The 20,758-nt window shown below is 43.7% G+C and overlaps 1 protein-coding gene across 2 annotated transcripts in view; it reads left to right on the plus strand.

Moving 5' to 3' along the window:
* The first annotated feature begins 19,238 nt into the window (after positions 1–19,238).
* The window catches only part of PFKFB2 (6-phosphofructo-2-kinase/fructose-2,6-biphosphatase 2), a 241,642-nt gene continuing 240,122 nt past the window's right edge, over positions 19,239–20,758 (plus strand). For both annotated transcript variants that reach the window (XM_069238608.1, XM_069238609.1), the window contains exon 1: positions 19,239–19,334. The gene's annotated coding sequence lies outside the window, so the exon portion shown is untranslated. The remainder of the gene's footprint in view (positions 19,335–20,758) is intronic.

Below are 20,758 nucleotides of genomic sequence, written 5' to 3' on the forward strand. Positions count from 1 at the left end.
AAATAGTAATACTAAATCCAACTTCACCAGTCAGCAGGATTTTGTATTACCATTCTGGCCATACTAAATATGACCTTCTTACTCCTTTCTGATCAGAATCTACCACTCAAACAGTATATGAAGGTAGCCCTCACGCTAGCCTATGAAAGGAGCAGGCCTCACAGCAGTGTAAAACGAATTTAGGAGCTTTACACTACCAGGACGCATAGAATACACATGTTCATGTCGTGCCTTTTACGTACATATGACCCCGCCCTATGGGTTACCTACGGCCTACTTAGAGGTGACTTATATGTAGAAATAGGGGAGTTTAAGACTTGGCAAGTACTTTTGAATGCCAAGTCGAATTGTCAGTGAAACTGCACACACAGGCCTTGCAATGGCAGGCCTGAGTCGTGGTTAAGGGGCTACTTATGTACACAATCAGTGCTGCAGGCCCACTAGTAGCATTTAATCTACAGGCCCTGGGCACATGTAGTGCACTTTACTAGGGACTTAAAAGTAAATTAAATAAGCCAATTGGGTGTTGTTAGAAATGGGGTCTTTGGTTAACAGGTTACCCCCTGTTCAAGCAAGGACCCTCACTCTAGTCAGGGTAAAAGAGAATCACCCTCAGCTAACCCCTGCTTACCCCCTTGGTAGCTTGGCAGATCAGTAGGCTTAACTTCAGAGTGCTAGGTGTAAAGTATTTGCACCAACACAAACAGTAATTTAATGAAAACACTACAAAATGACACAACACCAGTTTAGAAAAATAGGAAATATTTATCTAAACTAAACAAGACCAAAATGACCAAAATACGATATACACAAGTCAAGTTATTAATTTTTAAAGATTAAACTCAAAAATAGCGCTAAGAAACACAAAATGCTGCGATGAGGTTTTAACACGGCATTGTGACGGAGTCGTTCCCAACAAGCCGACACCAGCGGCGCCGGACATGGAGTCGCGTAGACCCCCAAGTACAGTACCTTTGGTGAAGACTGAAAACAAGTCGATGCGTGAAGTCTGGGATCACGGCGTCTGTGCGAAACGTTGAATCCGCGCACTGTGAGCGGTGTCGGTCACAATGTGGTGCGGCGACTTCCACAGAGTCGCGGACTTCAGCGGGGCTGCAGCAGCGTCGGGCCTGCGGAAGCCGTCGCGTTCCAGCGAAGATCACGGAGTCAGTTGCAGGCAGCGTCACCGGAATCAGCAGCGGCGTCGGTCCGAAGTCGTCCGAAGTCAATTTCCTTGGATTTCCACCGCCTTTCCTTTCAAGGGCCCAGGGACTGGATAGGGCACCACTTGTCAGAGCAGGAGCCTCTTCAGAGACTCCAGGTGCTGACAGAGAGAAGTCTTTGCTGTCCCTGAGACTTCAAACAACAGGAGGCAAGCTCTAAATCAAGCACTTGGAGATTTCTTCACAAGATGGAAGGCACACAAAGTCAAGTCTTTGCCCTCTTACTCTGGGAGAAGCAGCAACTGCAGGATCGCTTCACAAAGCACAGTCACAGGCAGGGCAGCACTTCTCCTCAGCTCTTCAGCTCTTCTCCAGGCAGAGGTTCCTCTTGATGTCCAGAAGTGATCTAAAGATGGGGTTGTAGGTGCCCTTTTTATACTCAATTTATCCTTTCAAGTATGCCTACCTCAAAGTAAAGTCTCTTTTGAATGTGAAATCCTGCCTTGCCCAGGCCAGGCCCCAGACAGTCACCAGGGGGTCGGAGACTGCATTGTGTGAGGACAGGCACAGCCCTTTCAGGTGTAAGTGACCACTCCTCCCCTCCCTCCTAGCACAGATGGCTCATCGGGAAATGCAGGCTACACCCCAGCTCCCTTTGTGTCACTGTCCAGTGTGAGGTGCAACCAGCCCAACTGTCAAACTGATCCAGACAGGGAATCCACAAACAGGCAGAGCCACAGAAAGGGTGTAAGCAACAAAATGCTCACTTTCTAAAAGTAGCATTTTCAAACACACAATCTTAAAATCAACTTTACTAAAAGATGTATTTTTAAATTGTGAGCTCAGAGACCCCAAACGCCACATGTCCATCCGCTTCCAAAGGGAATCTACACTTAAATCAGATTTAAAGGCAGCCCCCATGTTAACCTATGAGAGGGGCAGGCCTTGCAACAGTGAAAAACAAATTTAGCAATATTTCACTGTCAGGACATATAAAACACATTACTATATGTCCCACCTTAACCATTCACTGCACCCTGCCCTTGGGGCTACCTAGGGCCTAGTTTAGGGGGTGTCTTACATGTATGGAAAGGGAAGGTTTAGGCCTTTCAAGTGGGTACACTTGCCAAGTCGAATTTACAGTTAAAACTGCACACACAGACACTGCAATGGCAGGTCTGAGACATGATTACAGAGCTCCTTATGTGGGTGGCACAACCAGTGCTGCAGGCCCACTAGTAGCATTTGATTTACAGGCCCTGGCACCTCTAGTGCACTTTACTAGGGACTTACTAGTAAGTCAAATATGCCAATCATGGATAAACCAATCACATACAATTTATACAGAGAGCATATGCACTTTAGCACTGGTTAGCAGTGGTAAAGTGCTCAGAGTTCAAAAGCCAACAGCAACAGGTCAGAAGAAAATAGGAGGCGGGAGGCAAAAAGATTGGGGATGACCCTGCATAAGCAAAAAAGTCCAACAGGTATGAGCCAACGTCACCATGTTTTAAGGGAGGGAACATATGCACTTTAGCACTGGTTAGCAGTGGTAAAGTACGCAGAGTCCTAAAACCAGCAAAAACAGTGTCAAAAAGTGGAGGGAGGCAGTCAACAAGTTGAGGGTGACGACCCTAAGGCTGTCAGGTCTAACAGGGGTGAGTGCAGACTGTGTGGTATTTTGTATTTGTTGCCTACCATTGGGTTTGGGTGCAAGGTTCTAGTCAGTGGATAGCCCAATATACCGGTTTAGCTATTCCTGTGTGGTCCTGCTTAGCTATGTAGGGTGGTATGCATATTTGGTATTGATAAGTAGCTAGCCTACCATGGCAGACAGGGCTTAGTTAGTCCCAGTAGTTGTGCAGTTAGTAGTGTTTGGGTTCCTTACTGCTGTTGTACCTAGGTAATGGTTTTTCACTGTGGTCCGTAATGTGCAATGTAAGTCCCAGCGAGTGATTCTGATGTGTAAGCCATATGTGCTGTTGGTGCTGTGAATGACCCTATGCTACCTTTTTCTCTCCCCACCCTCTCTCCTTTTGTCATCATGTCCATGTGCGCATAAGCATCATCTGGTGAAGGAGCAGGGGCAATGGCAAGTGAGGGAGCTGCAGCCCACGGGACTCAGGAGGCAGAGAGCACAGACGCCGAGGGGACAAGTGATTTGGAGGGCAAAGGGAGCACCATGGGGGAGACAGAAGCGACTACTACAGACTCAGATTCCTCCTCCGATGAGAGCTCCCTGGTGGTGGTGGACCACTCTGGGACCACCCTAGCTATGTCATCTTCTGCCACCCCTGTACCAGCACTGCCCTCCCAGTAGCCCCCCACCCAGTTGCCCATGCCCGCTCACCCAGGAGGGTAGGCGTCTTCTTCGCCCCAGACAACTCAGGCCCTGCCCCAGTCAGCCCTGCTGCCCTCAGTGAGAAGGCTATTGACCTCCTGAGATCCATATCTGTAGGGCAGTCAACCATAGTGACCCAGGGCTGGCATCCCAGATGCAGCAATGCAATGTCTTCCTGGAGGACATTTGCAGTGGCTTGGCTGCCCTACAGAGATTGTTTCAGGCTCTGGCCCCCTCGGTGATGGCAGCCAGTATCCCTGGTTCTTCCATTCCCCCCTCTCAGTCCCATAGCTCTCTACCCCAACCCATCCCACGCACTCAATCTGACAAGCATGCGCCCAATAACAACAGACAGGACATGCACAGACGAATACAGGCACCACACTTCACTCCACAAGCACACACACAGCCAGATGCACATACTACAACAGTCAGTTCCTCCACTGTCTCCCCCTCCTCCACCCCCACAGTCACATCAGCACTCACACCTACATGTACTGCATTATCAGTCCCAGATTTTGCCACCTGAACAGCCTTGCCCACAGTCACCACAACAGCAGACACGCAGACATGCACCCCACACACCACATGTGCAGTCACCACCATCACCACCTCATGCAGCACACCTACCTCACTTGCAGACACCACCACAACATACATACACACGTCCTGTTTGTCCTCTCCCACCCTGTCTGCCCCCCTCCAAAGACACATAAACACTCCCATTCAGACACTCAACAGCCATCCACCTCACACACTGTCCATGCACCTGCACCCAAGTCCACCACACCTCCTCCTCCTCCTACGACCTCTCCCTCTACCTCCACTCCCAATCCTCCTCCCACACCACACCCCATTGGTCCAAAGAAGTTTTTTCTTTCCTGCCTTGACCACTTCTCTCCCCCCACCCCTGTCCCGCCCGTATGAAAAAGGTCCCACCCCCCAAGCCAGTACCTCCAGGTCCTAGTCGACTCCTGTTCCTCCCCCTAAGACTACACCTGCCACTAAGGGGAAAAAGAGTGGCACTGCGGCCCCCCGTCCCAAGGCCCCTCCTCCGCCCCTAAACAGAAGGGCAAAGACCTGCACCCTCCCAATTCCAAGGCCAAGGACACTCCTCCCAAAAAGAACCCCACCCACTCCTCCCCAGCCCCCGACCCCTGAGGTGCCTGCCAACCATCTCCATGATGCCCCTGCCCATTGGAGTGACTGGGCTGTCAGGAGTCAAGATGGGCCTCGGACGTTGCCCTGTAGCCATTTGTTGACTTTGGACTGGCCAATGGTGTAGGAAAGTACCATCTTGCCTGGCATGTTACCCCCATATTTCACTGTATATATGTTGTTTTAGTCTATGTGTCACTGGGACCCTGCCAGGCAGGGCCCCAGTGCTCATAAGTATGTGCCCTGTATGTGTTCCCTGTGTGATGACTAACTGTCTCACTGAGGCTCTGCTAACCAGAACCTCCGTGGTTATGCTCTCTCTGCTTTCCAAATTGTCACCAACAGGCTAGTGACCAATTTCACCAATTCACATTGGCATACTGGAACACCCATATAATTACCTAGTATATGGTACTGAGGTACCCAGTGTATTGGGGTTCCAGGAGATCCCTATGGGCTGCAGCATTTCTTTTGCCACCCATAGGGAGATCTGACAATTCTTACACAGGCCTGCCAGTGCAGCCTGAGTGAAATAACGTCCACGTTATTTCACAGCCATTTACCACGGCACTTAAGTAACTTATAAGTCACCTATATGTCTAACCTTCACCTGGTGAAGGTTGGGTGCAAAGTTACTTAGTGTGAGGGCACCCTGGCACTAGCCAAGGTGCCCCCACATCATTCAGGGGAAATTCACCAGACTTTGTGAGTGCGGGGACACCATTACACGCGTGCACTATACATAGGTCACTACCTATGTATAGCGTCACAATGGTAACTCCGAACATGGCCATGTAACATGTCTAAGATCATGGAATTGTCACCCCAATGCCATTCTGGCATTGGGGAGACAATTCCATGATCCCCCGGGTCTCTAGCACAGAACCCGGGTACTGCCAAACTGCCTTTCCGGGGACTCCACTGCAGCTGCTGCCAACCCCTCAGACAGGTTTCTGCCCTCCTGGGGTCCAGGCAGCCCTGGCCCAGGAAGGCAGAACAAAGGATTTCCTCTGAGAGAGGGTGTCCCTTTGGAAATAGGTGTGATGGCTGGGGATGCGTAGCCTCCCCCAGCCTCTGGAAATGCTTTGATGGGCACAGATGCTGCCCATCTCTGCATAAGCCAGTCTACACCGGTTCAGGGATCCCCCAGCCCTGCTCTGGTGTGAAACTGGACAAAGGAAAGGGGAGTGACCACTCCCCTGACCTGCACCTCCCAGGGGAGGTGCCCAGAGCTCCTCCAGTGTGCACCAGACCTCTGCCATCTTGGAAACAGAGGTGTTGCTGGCACACTGGACTGCTCTGAGTGGCCAGTGCCAGCAGGTGACGTCAGAGACTCTTTCTGATAGGCTCTTACCTCTCTTAGTAGCCAATCCTCCTTCCTAGGTAGCCAAACCTCCTTTTCTGGCTATTTAGGGTCTCTGCTTTGGGGAATTCTTCAGATACCGAATGCAAGAGCTCACCAGAGTTCCTCTGCATTTCCCTCTTCACCTTCTGCCAAAGGATCGACCGCTGACTGCTCAGGACGCCTGAAAAACCGCAACAAAGTAGCCAGACGACTACTAGCAACCTTGTAATGCTTCATCCTGCCGGCTTTCTCGACTGTTTCCAGGTGGTGCATGCTCTGGGGGTAGCCTGCCTCCTTCTTGCACCAGGAACTCTGAAGAAATCTCCTGTGGGTCGACGGAATCTTCCCCCTGCAACCGCAGGCAACAAAAGACTGCATCACCGGTCCTCTGGGTCCCCTCTCAGCACGACGAGTGTGGTCCCTGGAACTCAGCAACTCTACCCAAGTGACTCTCACAGTCCAGTGACTCTTCAGTCCAAGTTTGGTGGAGGTAAGTCCTTGCCTTCCCCACGCTAGACTGCATTGCTGGGTACCCCGTGAATTGCAGCTGCTGCGGCTCCTGTACACTCTTCCAGGATTTCCTTCATGCACAGCCAAGCCCGGGACCCCGACACTCTAACCTGCAGTGCACAACCTTATGAGTTGTCCTCTGGCGTCGTGGGACTCCCTTTTGTGACTTCGCGTGGACTCCGGTTCACTCCTCTTCTAAGTGCCTGTTCCGGTACTTCTGCGGGTGCTGCCTGCTTCTGTGAGGGCTCCCTGACTTGCTGGGCACCCCCTCTGTCTCCTCATCCAAGTGGCGACATCCTGGTCCCTCCTGGGCCACAGCAGAATCCAAAAACCCTAACTGCGACCCTTGCAGCTAGCAAGGCTTGTTTGCAGTCTTTCTGCGTGGGAACACCTCTGCAGGCTTCTTCACGACGTGAGACATCCATCCTCCAAAGGGGAAGTTCCTAGTACTCTTCGTTCTTGCAAAACACCAAGCTTCTTCCATCCGGTGGCAGCTTCCTTGCACCCTCAGCTGTCATTTCCTGGGCTCCTGCCCACTCTCGACACTGTCGCGACTCTTGGATTTGGTCCCCTTGTCTTACAGGTACTTAGGTCCGGAAATCCACTGTTGTTGTTGCATTGCTGGTGTTGGTTTTCCTTGCAGAATCCCCCTATCACGACTTCTGTGCTCTCTGGGGGTTGTAGGTGCACTTTACACCTACTTTCCAGGGTCTTGGGATGGGCTATTTTTCTAACCCTCACTGTTTTCTTACAGTCCCAGCGACCCTCTACAAGCTCACATAGGTTTGGTGTCCATTCATGGTTCGCATTCCACTTTTGGAGTATATGGTTTGTGTTGCCCCTATACCTATGTGCTCCTATTGCAATCTACTGTAACTTTACATTGCTTGCATTACTTCCTTTTGCTATTATCTGCATAATTTTGGTTTGTGTACATATATCTTGTGTATATTTCTCATCCTCATACTGAGGGTACTCACTGAGATGCTTTTGGCATATTGTCTTAAAATAAAGTACCTTTATTTTTTAGTATATCTGTGTATTGTGTTTTCTTATGATATTGTGCATATGACACCAGTGGTATAGTAGGAGCTTTACATGTTTCCTAGTTCAGCCTAAGCTGCTTTGCCATAGCTACCTTCTATCAGCCTAAGCTGCTAGAAACACCTCTTCTACACTAATAAGTGATAACTGGACCTGGCACAAGGTGTAAGTACCTCTGGTACCCACTACAAGCAAGGCCAGCCTCCTACAAATGGCTCTTGCTGTACATATGTATATATGTTCCCACATAATTACAGTGGTTGGACCAGAGGTATGTGTACTGGCTTTCTTTGTTACGAGGTTATGTTGATGTTGATTAACTCTGCAGATGGTTCTGGGTGTGTAGTATGTGTGTATGGTGTGTGTTGTCTGTGTGTCACTCTCCCCTCCCTTCCTTGTGTGCTAGGCAGCTGTACTCACAGTCATCGCATCTGTCGGCGTTGGTGCTCCTGGACTGCCATTAAGTGGTACAACATCGGCATGACTTCCAGTTCGGGTTCCATGGTGGCCGCGGACTCCTCTGTGTCCCTGGAGGTGAGAGTTTCATTTTATATGATTTGTTTCTGCTAGGCTTTTGGTGGTGGTGATCCCGCCCTGGAAATCCTGGCGGTCTGCTATGTCATAATATGGTAGGGGGTTGAAGTCTTCCGCATGCCTGAAGATGGCTACCTCCGTGGTCAGTGGAGGGACCACACTGGCAGTTCAGGTGGTACATTGGCTTTCTATGGGAGGGATCACCACCATGGTCATAATTTGGCAGTCTTTGCCGTCGGCCTGGCGACGGTACTACCGCCATTGCTGGCGTGGCGGTCAGCTGACTGCCAATGTCATAATGAGTGCCATAGTCATTTTTAGCTAATGGGGCATCTTGAATATCAGGTCTTAGTTTAGTGCACAGTTCAGTCACAGCGAGACAGTCATGCTCCACCTCACCTTCACAGTCATTTACATTTTCAGCAGTAATTGGCAAAAACGTTGCTGTATTTAAAGTAGTACACCTCTTAATATTAAAATTTGAGGATCCCACAATAACTTGTTCATAACGGGTCAAACAAGCAATAGTTAAGTACTGGGTCTTGGTTTGGGTCAAAAGAACTTCAACAGAATGAGGCACAAAAACATTCAGGAGTGACCCATTTCGCAATGGCTGATAGCGACACTCGGGCTGACACAGATTTTAAACAGCCGAGCAATGCAGCAGCTGCAGGATCACATGTGTTAGAAAGAGATGCCGCGGGCCTGTTGGTACCTGTAATGCTATCTGTGTTTAACCACCGACTCTTTCTTGACCACTAACTCCATTTTGTGCTTAACTTAGTTTCAGATGCGTCACATCGGTGGCACAGGTATTTTTCCGCAAAACCTGTTTTCTACACTGAGCGTTGTTTGCGCTTTATCTCACCAGCACCACGTTGTACCGTGCAGGAACATAACATGAGGAATGTGGATGGTAGACATGATAAGAGAGTCTCAGTCTGGGAATGGTTTCAATTTTCATCACAGAGAAGTACTGCTACTTTGCCTCTGGAATGCGCATCGGTGGGGCAGGGCCCGTTCCTAAGCGTGTTTTTGACGAAGACCGAGTACAGCCAGCGCTTTAATTTCATAATTAATGAGAACAGAGGGGGATGTTGATAGAACCTCCCTCTTGGGTTTGTTTAAGGTATATAAGGTGGGGAAGCTTGGTGCTGAGGCAGAAGGAACTCATTTTGGGGGTAGATGCACTGCCCAGAACAAACTCCCATCAGAGAAGGTTTCTCCTGTCCCAGCTGTCCAGGGTTCCACAACTTGGCATTGGCACCAGGATGATGTTGTTGGATTTGATCCCCATAGTGATGCATTTTTATTCCTTAATTATCTAGCTTCGCTGTGCACATGCATATATATATATATATATATATATATATATATATATATATATATATATATATATATATATATATATATGTATATATATATATACTCACTGCATACATATTCATGGTTGATGCATTGTACTTTTTATGTCTGGCATTGTTTAACTACTGTAACTATATTTTCATGTGCTTTATTTTGATATCTGGGAAGTGCCTTAATAAATTCATTACTCAAACTAGGAGTGCTGCATTCCTTGGCATCGCTTTCCTCTTAGTTGGAGACAAAGCAGAACAGTACCTTTGTGTAACTGTTTCAAAACAGAAAGCGCACAACCATTGTTATAATCAGACATTCCCAGAGGTGGGGCTCGGCACAGGCCTCTCAGCTCGGAGAAGGCTTTTATGCTTGTGTCATCAAATGGTACTGGATCTGACACCTCCTTCTGTGTCAACTTCACTAACAGCTTGGACAAAAGGGAAACATTCAGAATCCACTGGCAACAGTAGCCAACCATCCCCAAAAACCTTCTGACATCTCTCTGTGTCACTGGTGGGTTCACCTGCATGATTACTGAAATTCTCTCTTGGAACACCTTCCTTGTACCCTTCTCTATGTGGTGACCTAAATATTTAACTTCTTTTTGACAACACTGCAACTTTGCTGGGAAACTTTATGTCTATTTTCTCCTAAGTGGTTTAACAGGGCAACTGTATCTCGCCTACAGGCTTCATGTGTGTTTGATGCAACCAGCAAATCATCAATGTATTCCACCAGAAATGGATGAAAAGGCATTTTAGGGACTCCAAATTATTTTTCAAAATCTGAATAAAAATTGAATGTGACTACATATACCCTTGAGGCGTACGACACCATGAAAAAACACAACTTCCGAAATTAAAAGCAAATAAAAAATTGACTATCCTCATGGGGGGAATCAAGAAACATGCTTAGCACAAATCAGTAACCATAACCCATTCCACTTCACAAGGAAACTAGGACAAAATCACTGCTAGATTCAGTACCACAAGACAACATGGAACGACAATCTTGTTCACTTTCCTCAAATCCTGAACTATGCAGTATTGGGCTTCCACAATTCTAAAATAGGGGGATTACATGGGCTTTCCAGGCTATCCTTTGCAACACCTTGTTCAATTAAGTTTTGAATTACGGGAGTTATTCCTGTGTCAGGACCATCCTCAAAAACCCAGTTCCAGGGAGAGAGCAGTCAATGCAATCCATTCTCAAGGAGGGCTCCGTAATTCAGAAATAGTGATACCCAATAAATGAAGTCATAAGTGGAACATAAAAAACTCCAAGATGGCTACTAAAGTGCCCTCGATCTATCACCATTGTAGTGTTCTGAGGAAATTCAGTGAAGCTCAGAGTAGAATGTTCAGTGTGCTCAAAATTCTAAACTGCACACTTCAATGAGTTATTTCTCGAGTGAGGAGTGTTAATTGTTTTCTCTGTCGGTTTAGTCTTGTTTAAGGTAGAGACTTCATTAAGGGCATCATATTTAGCTTCTTTGCGAACATAGCAATCCAAAGAAGGGCTCTTAAAGTGAGAGGGGAGCGTACCTTTCATTCTGCATTACTCAGGAATCTGAATAAAGCTTTGATTTGCCTCCGCTTTTTCTCTCTCCAAGTCAAGCAACGTGAAGGCAGTATTTCGGACGCACTTGCCCACTTCCTACAAGGTGACACCTATCCTTCCCAGAACGCACAATTCAGTGTTCATTACGTGCCTGCTCAGTACACGTGAATAGTGTTTTATTGGATTTCAGAAGACCTGAGAGCAGTGTTCTGAATTTGCGGCTGCTCTATCACGTGAGTAGTGTTTCCATTGATATTCGGAAGTCCAGGAATAGTGTCTACAACTAGCACTTGCTCTATCCTGAATATATAATCTGCTAACTACCAAAAAGTGTCCAGGAGACAGTGCCTCTTACCACGCTTGATTTCTGGCAGGTATAGTTTTCTAGAAATGTTTTGTTGAACCCATTTACCAAAACCTCACAACTCGCAAAGGAGGTTACTGGAAAATTCAAGAAAAGCAAATAGCCATACAATAAACGGAAAACTAAATGACTCAAGCAAGTGAACTTTCTTACAGAGACTCAATACAGAAAATTGCTTGCATATATAAGTGAGAAGTTGTACTTGCCATTTAAGATTCAAATATCTTTGAAGGAACATTTCATTTTCAGACTTCACATCTCTGAAAGACAAAAAGAAGACATTTTCCAACATAAAAATAGAATGAATAATCAACTACATTATACAACATAGAAAAGAGGCAAATTCCTAATTCACTTTGGGTATGTAGCAAATGATGTACATAATACAAGTGCATATATGTATGTATACATTTCTGTTGTTGTCTAAGAATAGAGGAACAGAAAGGTATTGAATTTGGTGATATGTTGCATTTCTCTTGCAGTTTCTTCCTAAGGCTTGTTCACCAGTAAGCAAACGGGGTCTCTCACGACAGGAGACAGGGCAAGATTTCAAGAAGAATAGCAGGAACAAAGAAGATTAGGCAGTCTCTTCTTTATCCCCATCCCCTTTGCCCCAGTGGAGCTCTTCAGTCATTCTGTCATTCTGGATGACAGGTTAGCTCTGGGAAGAGGAACAATGGTCATTCTGCTCCCGTGCAAGTTTGGGCACGGTACCTGACATCCTGAAATTACCTCAGGGGTCATGCTATAAGGTGGTATCCGTGGATACACTGCACTTGGCTTAACTGTGATTTTAACTGGCTCAACTCCTCTTATGCGTCCTATCCACTTTCCTGAAAAATCCTAAACTTTTGCTATAACTGTTCCTTGCAACTACTCTGGTAAATCATTAACTGTTATCATTGAGAACAATTAAATAAGTAGGGTACAGTTATTCAATTTTGCGGGGCATTTCTTCATCACTATTTGTTTGAATTGCTATTCCCTTGTGTGTGCAGTTAATAGAACAATTTAGCTTACAGAATAGATCACAACCTAACAAGCTCACAGGACTTGAGTCACAAACCACAAAACGGTGCCAGTCGTCAAATGACAATATTTTGACTGGGATATGTTCTGTAATTCGGTTAGTTAACAGCTGATTTGCTACTCCTACCACCTGAATTATTTTTCACGACAAAGGCACATTTGGTATTTATGCAGTTCTGACCGTGTTGCTCCAGTTTAAACCAGGAATGAAACATTGTGTTCCATAACACTGGCATTTACATAAGGAACGCGTTGATCTACTGTTAGGATGCTGCTAACATACAATCCTCATCATCAGAGCTGTCACTGTTAAATGTTTCTGAAACTCCTCATCACTCAAATAAATTAAGGGAAATTGTGTTACCAATTGATTTACATTTGCATTTGCTCTCTGTTTATTGTTTTGCTGAGGAACAATCACTTGTTGCTATGTCATTAGAGCTTGTAGAATCTGCATTTGTTGCAGGATTTAAAACCTTGTGGAACCTGCAACTGCTGCGGGACCTGCATCTGCTGTAATCCTGTAGGAACAGCTGCATTTTGGACTCGGAGGTCCTTGGACTCTCTGAATTTGAACTTGATTACTGCCAACAGTCTGATCAACACCACCATTCTGCACCAAATTATTCACATTAGGATAGGGACACTCCTGTATCCAGTGTCCGAAGTTGCCACACGCATGACATGGCTACATTTTCTTTATTATTATAACAAAGGCAACAATGGTTTTCGTGAATCCACATCCGTTTTGTATTCTCCAAAGAGTTTTTGTTACATAGTTTTTGGTGCTCGTACATTACAAGACACGTGTTGCCCTGATGTGTAAACTCAAGCCAGAAAAGGTTTTCTGTTTAGATGAACTATATAGATACAAAGTAACGGAGAACTCTAATAAGAGAGTATTGATATTCAAACAATATGATAGCAATATAGCTAGTGATGTCAGTAGATTTGTGTGTACTATTGTCTTTTAATTTAATATATATCGAAATATAAGGACACATACATACAGTACAATAGAGATGAATCAATTTACATACAACCCAACTTTGTACTACAATGTTTGGTACATAAATCCATGAAATAGTAAGTTTTGTGCTCTATGTACTGATCCAGATCGAGTTGAAGAAACAGCCGACACGTGTTTCGCCCTGATGAGAGACTTCTTCAAGGCTGATGGTAAAAGAACAATGATGTGTTTTCACATTGAATAATCATTACTAACATGATCTCATTCTGTCCTGACCCATCACCATCGTTTGTGATGTTTCATGCAAGTACAGCCAGTGGTTAAAAGTGTTTAATCACCACAAGACTAATAACGGAATCTGCTAGGATGAGGCCCATCTTTGCTAATAACAATAGGAATGAGTTGAAACTAGTATCGGAAAGACAAAATAAAAGGATGCCCGAAAACTATACTGTGAGGATTTCGAACCTGAAATGATACACAAGAGAGGCAAAACCATCAGAGACTTGGTGTGTAACATTTTCCTGCCTCCTGTACATGATGTTCCTACAAAAACATGGCTACCAGATCTCCCTAAGGGATTTTTCAAATGTGGAAACTGCAATATGTGCAGCTTAGCGATACACAAAACACACCAGTTTAGTTTCAATCAAAGCACAACTTAGGTTTTTGATTCCTTTATAAACTGTAATACAAAATTTGGAGTATATGTAATTCAGTGTGCTTGTGGGAGCATTTATGTTGGCAGCACAATTCGGGCATTTAAGGATCGAATACAAGAACATATGAGAGTATTACGCAACAATGACAAAACATTTCCACTAGTTAGACACATGAATTAAAATCATACAGGATCTGAACTTCCCATTGTCAAATTTCTGGGAATAAGTCACATAAGATCCCACCAGAGGGAAGGGGATCATACAATAGATCTAAAAAAAAAAAATGAAGCTCGATGGATTATCAGATTATGGGCTAAAGATAGAGGTATGATTCAAGACAATAATTATATCATTTTCTGTAAGCATTTTTAACATGAGAGCGATCATTCAATTGCCAAAACAAAACCAATACAAGAATTAGTAATACACTTGATTTATTTCTCTACATATTTATGAATGGTCACTTTATTCTTTCTATCACCATCTTTCAGGTGCTCATTTTAGTTTTCAGTTTTCTTTTATAACACTATTTTTCTTCTTAGTCTTTGTTTTTCGCTTTTTACTTTTTCACTAATAATCACAGATTTATTTGGAAACTACTGGTCAAGATTCAAGAAGACGAGTCTTTCTTCACAGGTGATTCGGCATGCAAATGAGATTAGCTGTTCTAACTTCCATTGCTCCCAGTCAGGCATGACGTATTCGTGTGCTACGTGCTAGCCCGAGACGTTACACAGAAGTTCACTGATGCACGCTTACGTAATGGACTTATACTTATGCACAACCCGGAGGTTATTTAAAACTTAGCAGCACGCAGATCTCTCAATACGAACGTGCTCTGAACAGTACAAACCTACAGAGGGACATGCCGGTATTATATGTAAGTGGCACTTTGCATACTGAAATGTTATGTGATGATGGTCATCAATTTATATTCTCTTAGAGTTATTTGGCGGCCCTTGGTTGACTGGTATTCCGTTATTTTATTTTTGGCTTGGGCTATATACTGATAAATTTTACTACCAATTCCGAGTTGCTTAATGTATGCACGCGCTCCATTTTACGCTTTCAAAAATTAGTCAAGAAATTAACTTGCTGGTTTGCTTCTTTCTTACTACGTGACTTGGAGGTTCAATTTAAACTTCCCACATTCAATTTTGAGGAATTGTTTGGCAGACTTTCATTCAATTTATGGACAAAGATTTCGGATTGAGTGAGCCTCTCATTTATTCCAATACAGAGATTGTAACCAGGAGGTTTATCAAGACTCTCGTACTGATTACAACTTATGAACCAAGACCTATGGTTTTATTGTTTACCTTTGACTAGAAATATTACTCATGGTGCTTTTCGATCACGATTAGAGAGAGATTAATTTCGGTTCCTATGAACATAATTTGACACACGTTTCAACAATTTTGGAGGTTAGTAGTATACATATTTTGGTTACTCATTTTTGGTGTACTTAAGATGCAATAAATACTTACCGCTTATACTCGTATTATCATACAGAGTATTTTCCAAAAAGAAGACTGGCCTTACGATCTACATTTGCCAATCTTAGAATTTTTTCTTTGTGACACAATTTACTGGTAAGGAACATGTCCTAGTTATATTTGGCAATCTTGGTGACATCAAGGGCTTTTCCACTTCTCTTACTCTTTCTCATGGTATAGTGTTCTTGGTCTCCTCTTCTTTTGTCTTTTTGATACTAGTTTCAACGCATTCCTATTGCTATTAGCAAAGATGGCCCTCATCCTAGCATATTCCACTATTAGCTGTGTGGTGATTAAACACTTTTAACCACTAGCTGTACTTGCATGAAACATCACAAAATGATGGTGATGGGTCAGGACACAATTAGATTATGCTAGTAATGATTATTCAATATGAAAACACATCATTATTCTCTTACCATCAGCCTTGAAGAAGTCTCTCATCAGGGACAAAACATGTGTTGGCTGTTTCTTCAACTCTATCTGGATCAGTTACATAGAGCACAACACTTACTATTTCATGGATTTATGTAACAAACATTGTATTACAAAGTTGGGTTGTAGTCAAATTGATTGATCTCTATTGTACTGTATTTATGTGTCTAAATGTGTTAAATTAAAAGACAATAGTACACATGAATCTTTTGACGTCACTAACTATATTGTTATCATATTGTTTGAATATCAATACTCTCTTAGAGTGCTCCGTTACTTTGTATGTATATATGCATTTTATTTATTGACTGCACATCAATCACATTACCACTTTGATCTATCTGAACACCACGTCCTCTACCTCTACACTAAGACATATTGTTAACCTGCTGTTGCACCCCTTGCATTGTTCACCATCATCTGTGGGCTCTGATTTCTTGTCACAGCAGATTTTATTTTCATCACCATTAATTTCTCCTTCAGGTTTTTCTGTTTCAATTTAATTTTGTCACTGCAGTACCTTGCTCAATATAGTACTTCATCAATTGGTTTGTTCGGCCAAAAAATAAAATGCTGCTGAATCATTGTGTGGACCTCAGGCTTCAATCCTTGCACAGATCTAAATACAAAATGAATCATGTTTTCAGCTCAGTAGTTTCAGAACCACTGTGCTGCTTGAACGCATGCAGCAATGTTTAATAATAGGCTTGAATCGACTCTTGTTTCCTGTGCTGTCCTTTCAATGTTTTGCCAATCAGCATCTTTTGGGGAAACGTTGTTCTTCAGAAATTCAATCTCTTTATAATACCCTTTCATCACCGCTTCAGCGCCTGGTACTGGATCGCTTGGTGGTTCGTGATTTGGCCAATCAACACTCCGCTTGCACTCAAAACACAAATCAACTGGAACCACAATGTCAAACAATGTGTTCAGATCTTCCCACAGGCATTTTGAAAGCTTCAAAAATCTATCGGTCTGCTTGTACCACTCTACTCGCTTCTTTCTCAATCTTGGGTAATCATTTGTGAATGACAATATGTTATTTCTGCTCCAAAGGACATGTACATAACCTCAACCTGGAATTTCCCTCATCTATACCATTCTTATATTATCATTAGCTTGATTTGCTCCAGCCAGAGGCAAATTCTGCTTTGCTTTCTTCTGATCTCTTTTCTTTGCCTATCTGCCTTTCCATTTATCCAATGCACCTCATGTTTGAATGTAGGCAATTAACTCCTTTATATGCATTCTCATTCTGGGTGATCTCATGTTTGCTAAGTCTTTGGTACTGAATTCTAATCATCTGTAACTTCTTCTGTATCAACATTAGTCAAGCTCAATTAAACAGAATGAGCAAATTTGGGTTGGGCATAGGTTGTCCCTAAAGCTAACGAAATCAGGACAAGAATGCGTGGGGACGGGCTAGCACATGCAGGCAAAATACTTAAGAAGGCAAAAGGAGTTTGGAAAAATATACTTAGTGCTAACTAGAAAAATAAAAAGAGTGAGTGTCAGCATGCTAGCGTCTTGTCTAGAAAAAGGAAAACATGTCAAGGGAAATGACAATCATTAGGGATATTTATGCCTCTCCTAGGGTCAGCATTCAAGGATTGTTCATCAGAAAAATATCAGATCAGCAGCAAGGTCCGTTTTTAGCACCATCAGGGAAGTGGAGAACACGAGATGCACAGAGACCAGCAAGGCCAAGAGCCAAGGAAAGACCGACAGAGTGAGTGCAAAGAAAAGGACAACTCTCCCTGACACTTATGAATTCCAATCCCTAAATCAAAAGGAATAATACTTTCTGATTTGCCAGCTCAGTGGTACCACATCACGTAAAAGAGGCATCATCCAATCAAATATCAATAAAATGTCAAGCTGCAACAATCCAGTATTTTCTTTCCTCTTTTCGTGTGAATCCGGACAGTTCGGTAACAATTTATTTTTGCTTGAAACAATCTTCCTAAGGTGTACAATGGACTTGCCTCAGTCCTATGTGAATCTGCGTTAGTCGAATTAATGATTTAACATTGCGTCCACAGGCCTAAATGTTCCCGAACTAAGGCCATTTAACTATAAGTCTCTGTATAATTTAACAAAAGAGTCTCTTACTACTTGCAAGCATTTCATGAGAACAAAACCTAGAGGGAAATTTCACGTTAGAGAGAACAATGTTTGATCACTTTTACATGACTGCAAATACGAGTTCTGCACACCTAGTTATGCTAACACAAGAAATATAATGCATCATATATTTGTTAATAAAACACACATAATATTTAAACTTGTAAATTCAGCATTAATAATATATCATCAGAATAAGTCAAACATTTCTTATGAATTGCAAACTTGTTAAGGCATCACGTTAAATATGACCGACGTATATTCATTTTTATATGCACGTCTATTTAAACTCATAAATCACACATTAAACATTAAAGAAAAAAATTTATTTCACTACTAGTAATTAATAAAAAGTCTAAAATTTACATTGACTTTATGTAAATGTTGTTAACACATTGTTATTTCGGGTAGGTACAATGGTGACCACCAAAAATGAAAACTTGAGCATTTAAAATATGTGTCAGTGCAGCTTTTCTGCATTAAACTGTTAATCATGAAACCTTCTGCTGACGTCTGGGTCACTAAAAGCGTTACTAAAATATATGCTCCAACATTACCATGACAATGAATCCTCCATGCCCGGCGCTGGAAACCTACAGCAGCAGTGCTGCACACAATGCTGGTTTTGGAGCGACTCATGAACCCCAAAGTGTGTCAGGGACCTCTGTATGCATGACCAATGCATTTTAATACATTGATGTGGGCACCAACATTAAAATGCTTTAATGTAATTCCTGATGCGTGGTACTTGTCTGAGCTGTGGTTTGTAATGGAGTACACCATACTACAAGTCCCAGAATTCAGAGAGAAAACCTGGACTGAAGTAGCACATCACACAGACCTGGGAAAGGGCTGCCACTCAACCCTAACTTTAGCTTCCTAATAGACTGGAAAGAATAGATATACATTGAGTATTCTGATTCACTTCTGTTTAAAAAAATGTCTAAAATCTATATATTTTAACGTCCCACACTATAGCTATGCCTTCTGTGTGTTCTAACTTCTAACGAGTAAATAAAGGGTAAATCGTTTCATCTAAGATGGCTGACTTATGCCCGAAGAAAAGGACTAGTACGTGGCTGTCCTCTTTCTATGTCTATCTTGAAGGTCGTTAAGTTGTATGAAACATCACATGAGGGGGCTCGCCGTGGGAGCGGGCATCGTCATTTCCGGTGCCGGATTTCCATGTTACAGGGCCCGCTGGCAGATCAGTGAATGACAGCTGAGGAGGGTGCTGAAGGTGAGCGGTCAGGCACAGGATACAAGGAAAGGCACAGGAGCTGCGTGAAACCAGCACCCGGTTAAGGCAAGAAAAAGAGCTATATCCAGTGCTTTAAATGGGCCGGTACTGTCCAGTACAGAGTACCGGCACTTTTTTATTTTGAGAGGGAGAGCACCTGCACTTTTCAAGAAAAACGTAATGCTTTTAATTGGAGAGTAACGACACTTCTCAGAAATAAGCAGGGAATCTGGGACAGAGTACCTGCGTTTCTATTTTTCTATTTCAAGCACTGGATATATCTGCAGTGAAGTGAAGTGGAGCTTTGACTTGTCAGAGAGTGCTTGGTAGCTTAAATGGATTTGATGCAATACAGCATGTACCTAACCTAGGGCTTGACATTTGGCAAATAGAGTATATATGAAGGCATTGTGCGGGCGAGAAGGACACATGTCTGTGCATAGCGTGGGACCGAACGGACTTTCGAGCTGTATGATGTGGGACTGGTGTGTTTGGGGCAGGTTTTTGTTTATAGGGTGTGTGTCGGGGAACAGGTTTGACCTGTGAGAGTTTAGGTGAACTTTACAAAAAGTATGCGGAGAATAAATGATAGGAGATAAGACTTTGCGCGGCCAGAAGGGGGGTTACCTTCACCCACCTCTGGACCTTGGCGGAAAGAATAGTTTATAACAGGTGCGGGAAGAGTGGAGGGGCAGACGGGACCTACCCGTAGTCCGTGAAGGGGAGGAGTGTGGTCCTTTGTAGAAGCTGCGTGAGGAGCCACCTGATTACCTGTGTTTTGGGAAGGCAGTGATGAATTATTTTACACGAGGGGGTTAGACAGGTGGACACCATCCTCTGATTGTGAGGTGCTTAGGGAGGAGCGTTCATAATGAAAGTTTAGCTTGTCAAGGAGGTATGTGAGAGGCATTGGTTACCAGGCTAGGTGGAAAAAACTGTGTGTGAGTGAATGCAAAGGAAATCTGCCTAATGAGGGCAAGTGTGGCTGTCATGGAAGATCTCTCTGCTTACTTCGTCTGATGAACCACTTTGTGGACAGGTAGCATGCGACTCCTCCATAAGAGCCCAATGTTTTAGTCCTACATAAGGTTTGCATTGTCATGCATTTTGCAATTTGCCTTTCATGCAATATTTGTGTTATTCCTTACATAAGCAGGTTAATTCTGTGTTTCAAGGCATATGGGATGCTTTACACTATTAGGAACTTTTTATCTTGTATTATACGAGTATTTATATAGCGCTTACTTCTTCCGTAGAGGTGCTACAACCGTTTTCAGATGAATAACATTATACTCCCTCGATACCTTACAACATTAGAAACATTTGGCATGCTTATTGTTAATGTTTGACATGATGTTTATAGCACAGTTCTTACAAAGCATGCGAGTAGTTTACTAACGAGTTTGTCGTGCAGTCTGTTATAT

Source organism: Pleurodeles waltl, chromosome 6 (genome assembly GCF_031143425.1).
Source record: "Pleurodeles waltl isolate 20211129_DDA chromosome 6, aPleWal1.hap1.20221129, whole genome shotgun sequence".
Taxonomy (NCBI): domain Eukaryota; kingdom Metazoa; phylum Chordata; class Amphibia; order Caudata; family Salamandridae; genus Pleurodeles; species Pleurodeles waltl.